Source organism: Sardina pilchardus, chromosome 17 (assembly GCF_963854185.1).
Source record: "Sardina pilchardus chromosome 17, fSarPil1.1, whole genome shotgun sequence".
Taxonomy (NCBI): domain Eukaryota; kingdom Metazoa; phylum Chordata; class Actinopteri; order Clupeiformes; family Clupeidae; genus Sardina; species Sardina pilchardus.
In genome coordinates this window covers 23,601,675-23,607,542 of record NC_085010.1, presented here as the reverse complement: position 1 = coordinate 23,607,542, position 5,868 = coordinate 23,601,675, and positions in this window count along the sequence as shown.

Here is a 5,868-nt window from a genome sequence, read left to right as displayed (position 1 = left end):
TGAAACAGGTTTCTCAAATCATCAAAACAGCAACAATGTGAGACATTGCATGAAACTATGAAGCAACGCTATTTTCAAGAATCATAAACACCTTTGAAATAGCGATGAGGCGACGATTTGCACTCAAGGGACATAATCCTAATTGGTGAAACCAGTTTTCCATAGCGTGAAAGCTCACGTTTGAAAGGCTCATCTTTAAGAAACGGTGAGACATTTGAAATCAGTATTTTCTTCGAGGGCAAACGAAAATAAGAGGTTAGCACAGGAATAACTGTGCCATTCAAGCACACCACCACGCCAAACGATTTGGATTGCTTGTTCTATCCTGCTCGGAAAAAAGAACGACTGTATTGTTCATATGAGAGGCGGACTCTCATGTTGCCCGTGCCCCACGACCTCTCCAATCCATAAACTACAAACGTCAACACTGGCGTCGGAAGTGACCTTCACCCCATGCTGGACTGATAAGTTTTCAAACGCCGTTGTTCTCGGAGATACCGCTGCGACCAGCTGAGCAGCCGGGTTCCGTTAAACTTTTAGGAACAAGAGAAAGAGATCGGATCAAAGATCACAAAGTAAGAAAACCTCACTACCAGGACACGAGGCCAAAGACAGCAACCACTCACGCTCTACGCACTCACTCATGCACTTGTGTGTGTGTGTGTGTGTGTGTGTGTGTATGAGAGAGTGAGATAGAGAGAGAGACAGAGAGAGAGAGAGAGAGAGAGAAAGGAAAAGAGGATGGGGAATATAAAAATGAAGGCGAAAAAAGCAAACAAGGGGCAAGGTTGGGGGAGAGGCAACCAAGACAATATAGCGACACTGTGGCAGAAATTCAGATGGCAGTGTGCAGACTCCATCTTTATTTACAAGACAGGTGGAAGACAGGGAGATAAAAAAAGAGAAAGGACAGAGAGAGAGAGAGAGAGAAGGCACTGTCCGGAAGGACCATGCTGTGTTCTTCCTCCATGGAATCAAAGTCAACAATCCCTCCTCAGTATAAATTCATTAGTGGGGTTTTTTCTCTGTCCCAGCGTGATCAAAGTATCAGCTTTACATTGCATCCCAAGCCAGATCTGTCTCATCTCCTGTGATCTATGTTGTTATTCCAAGTAGTGAAAGAGAGTGATGGAGAAATGAACTTAGAAGTGAGGGCTTCAGGGATGGAGGAGGGATGAGCATGACAGTGTAGTAGTGTACAGAGAGGGCGGGGGGTGACCCTTGCAGGGTGAAGTATACCCGTGCCCCGTGCCCCATGCCAGCCTAAAGGAACCCTCAACCCCTGGTGCCCCTCCGTCAGGGTAGGGGTATCACCCGGTCTTTGGTATTATATGCCCTCAATGGTGCCTTCCAGGCAGCACTGCCTTCAAGGCACTACTCCCCTCAGTTTAGGGGTAGGATGAGGGTTGAGGGGGTTAGGGTTAGGAATAGGGTTAAGGTAGTGCCTTTTAGGCTGCGCTGCCTGGAAGGTGCCGTTGGGGGCAAAAAACACCATTGAGTGGTATCACCCACAGTCCCAGGGGGATGCACCTCTTGCCCTCTGTGCTATGGCTGCTAGATGTGTGTCTGTATAGAGGGCAGATTAGCTGGTAGACCCTCTGGAGGCTTCTGCAAGGGTGCTATGCTAGTCAAGGTCATGACTCCATGGCCACTGAAAACACGGACATTATTACACACAATTCATTCATCACACTGTTAACCAGGGGCAGTGTAAATGGTATGGTGCTGCATTACAAGATTCATTGGCTATTTGAGGAACACTTGACATTACAATAAGGATGATTTAATGAACAAATTATTAATGATAGTTGTTTTGTGACTTTGGTGGCGTAACAATTAATGTAGGAAGCATCTGTGGATTAACATCACCTCATTTATGATGTTATTGAACAGAAAACAAAGTAGTAAATTTGAAACTATGAAACACCACCTCTCAGTTACTGTTAGATATATTTAATTGATATAAGGTAATGAATCATTTATATTATCTAAAACATCACGACAAAGAGTTAGTTTTAAAAACAGATTGTGTGCTCTTTGCGTTGTGTACTCCTGGGCGAATCCTACCACACAGGCACACTATGGGTCCTCTGCCCCAGAATGAGACGTCTCTTCCGTGATGTAGAAACTGATTGTATCTCCTCTCCGTGCGGCGGCGTAGCACCTCATCCATATCCCCGTAACGGAGCATCAGATGTTGTGTCTCTTCGCTCGCTCTGATGCGACAGCGCCGGTGGTACAGGGAGGGAGGGAGTGGGGGGGGGGGGGGGGGGGGGCAAGGATGCCATCTCCTCTCCTCTCCTCCTGTGAAGTGACATCACATGCCATGTGTGTCCTCTGTGAAATGGAATTGGACGCCATGTTTGTTCCTTATGAGGAAGCATCTGATGTTTTCTTTTTTTCCCCCAGTCCTGTGTGAAGCGACGTTTCATGCTATCACTTCTCTCTGAAGCTCTTATTGGATGCGGTTACAATAAAAGAGTTAGGCTGGCACTGCAAGACTATATCCATTGTTGTTTTTGCTTTGTTCGTTGGAGGGATCCAGTCTGCAGGGGGTTTTCATCTGGGAAGGAGCCGATTTTCTGGCCCAGCAGTCAAGTGACTTTGGAACAAAATGAGAGATCAGGTTATTTAAACGTCTTCTGGACAGATAAGAAAAATACCGGATTAAAGCAGCAACGCTGACTTATTTTCAAGCACTTCCTCCTTCCAAGGTCTAGCAATCTGTCAATCAACCTCATTGGCCTAAATAACAACACTTTATATTCATCTCATAAATAGGCCACTACTCTAATTTAAATGTAATGGTAATCTGCCTGAAAAAGATGCTATCACCTGAACACATGTGAGCCGGTAACATCTCCCGCTGCAATAGAGTAGGCTATGCATGCTCTTTGCATCTTATTGCATTAGCCTATCCAGTGCTATCTTTCAAATCAACTGGAAACAACAATAAACAACAATATCATCCTTCAAAAGTGTGCCATCAATGTGTGAAAAGTTCTGATACAAAACCCTCTAAATCTTTCTGACCACATTTATTTTAAAAGAGCGTTTTTAAAGCAGGCTCCTGTATAGGTTTTTGACTACAAATTGATATTTCAAACCAGGAAGAGAGTGGTATAGAGCAGAATGATTTGATTACAGTAACGTACACTATTTGTGGGAAGCGTTCTCTCACCATCGCAATCTCATTTTTGATGGCAGTGGCATTTAAAGGGTTTTGCATCTGAACTCTTCACCTTGGTATTCTTCCTGGAGGCACAGAAAACAGAGAAAATGTCCTTGGGAACTATATAGTTCTATGGGTACAGTAGCTTCTCCAGTGGGTAGTTCCTGTAAATCTGTTCCTATATTTGTGCTGTCTGAAAACACACCACAACACAGCAGTGAAGAGGCCTGCTGTCCATTAAAGTGCTCCTCTGTAAATATTGCAGGCCTGCACAATTACAGTGTGTGTGTATGTGTGTGTGTGTGTGTGTGTGTGTGTGTGTGTGTGTGTGTGTGTGTGTGTGTGTGTGTGTGTGTGTGTGTGTGTAAATAATGATAGCCTCTTCTCCCTTCACTCATACGTGGGGATGAGGTGAGAGATAATATGATGGGCAGGGTTGAGAGACAGCGTTTGGCACCGTGCTGAGGAGGGATGCTCTCAATTACACGGCTCCACAATAAACATTTCAAGCCTGCAAACTTACTGAAGGTCTGTGTGTGTGTGTGTGTGTGTGTGTGTGTGTGTGTATGAGTGTGTATGTGTAAATATGTATGTGCACATGTGTGTGTGTGTGTGTGTGTGTGTGTGTGTGTGTGTGTGTGTGTGTGTGTGTGTGTGTGTGTGTGTGTATGTGTATGTTTATGTGTATGTGTATGTGTATGTGTATGTGTATGTGTATGTGTATGTGTATGTGTATGTGTAGTGTATGTGTATGTGTATGTGTATGCATGTATGCATGCTTGTGTGTGTGTGTGTGTGTGTGTGTGTGTGTGTGTGTGTGTGTGTGTGTGTGTGTGTGTGTGTGTGTGTGTGCGCACGTGCGTCTGTGTGGATGTGTGCATGTGTATGCGTGTGTGTGTGTGTGTGTGTGTGCACGCGTGTGGATATGCATGTGTGTGCGTGTGTGTGTGTGTGTGTGTGTAAATAATAATGCTCTTTCCCCCTCACTCATACATGGGGATGAGGTGAGGGATGATCTGATGAGCAGGGTTGAAGAGGGCTGCTCTGGTGTAGAGCGCTCCTCTGTAAATATTTCAGGCCTGCACAGTTGGCGGGCTGAGGGAGGCAGAGAGGAAGCAGCTGGTGCTTAGCGGGGTCCCATTGGCCGGGTCTCTCTCTCTCTCCCTCTACCATTCCCTCTCACTCCATCTCTCTCTCTCTCTCTCTCTCTCTCTCTCTCTCTCTCTCTCTCTCTCCCATTTTCTCTCACTCCATCTCTCTCACTCCATCTCTCTCGCTCTCTCTACACAACTTTCTCTCATTCCTTCTCCCTCACTCTCTATCTCTCCCACTCTTCCTGTACACTCTCTCTTTCTCTCTCTCTCCCTCCATCTCTATCTCTCCTGCACTCCCTCTCCCTCTCCTTCACTCCCTCTCTCCCTCCAACGCTCCCAGATTAAGACAGATGGAGAGCCTATGCCATCCCACCGCTACGGGCCCCATCCCACCACACCCCAAAAAACCCATCACTCCCCCCCCCACCCCCAAGCCCCAAGTCCCTACACCTCTCCACCCCCCCCCCCCCCCCCCTGCAGGAAACAGATGCGCGTTTGCGATGGCGAATGCGAGGCGCTTAGACCGCTCTGCCTGATTGGCTTGGACGGTGATTGTGGTCGTGGAAAATTGACGGCGGTGGCGGTTAAAGGCGCTAATGGCCGACCTCGTGTCGCAGGCTGCCGAGCTGAGCCCAAGCATCTGCTGTCATTACCAACTCGTTGGCCTGCTGTGACACACACGCAGGCGCGCGCACACGCACGCACCACACACACACACACACACAAACACAACACACACACACACACACACACACACACACTTTCACAATCCACTCTGTAGGCTTGGTATGCCAAATAGTATCTGATTCATCAGTACTCACAGACTAGAAAATACCTTCACGTTTATTTTTGAAGGAATTTCTTGTATAACCTATACCATGGGCTAATAGTTTTCTTCTAGCAACATCATGGTCATTATTTTACAGACAAAGGCAAACACAGATGAATTTATCCAGTGATCAATAAAGGCTTTTTATTCTTATACAGGAGTATTTTTTCTTTGACAATTTGGAGGCCCCTTGATGATCCTGTGCCCTGTAGTTTTACTGCAACAAACATGTTTGACCAGGGAGAGTTCCCCTTTCTTTTTGTTTTACTTCACTCTCACATTCATATTCAAGCATGCAGCTTATGCTCCTTTTCACGAGGAATAAAGCTTTACATCCCAAGGTGAAGATCACTTATTCAACTCAGAGAGTTCTCTATTTTCTGCCATTTTCTGGCATTATTCTAAAGAACACACAATCTTCTCTCACACACACACACACACACACACTCTCTCTCTCTCTCTCTCTCTCTCTCTCTCTCTCTCTCTCACACACACACACACACATACATTCACATACACATACACATACATAATACAGTATACACACACACACACACACACACACACACACACACACGCACACACACACACTCAACCCACCTTGGAAGTGAGCCCCAGACATAGCTGGACCCTGACAGAGTCAGTGGGTGCCCCTCCGTTCCACCTGAGAGAGAGAGAGAGAGAGAGAGAGAGAGAGAGAGAGAGAGAGAGAGAGAGAGAGAGAGAGAGAGAGAGAGACTCACACTGCACTGTGTGGCACTGCCAGCGTTATC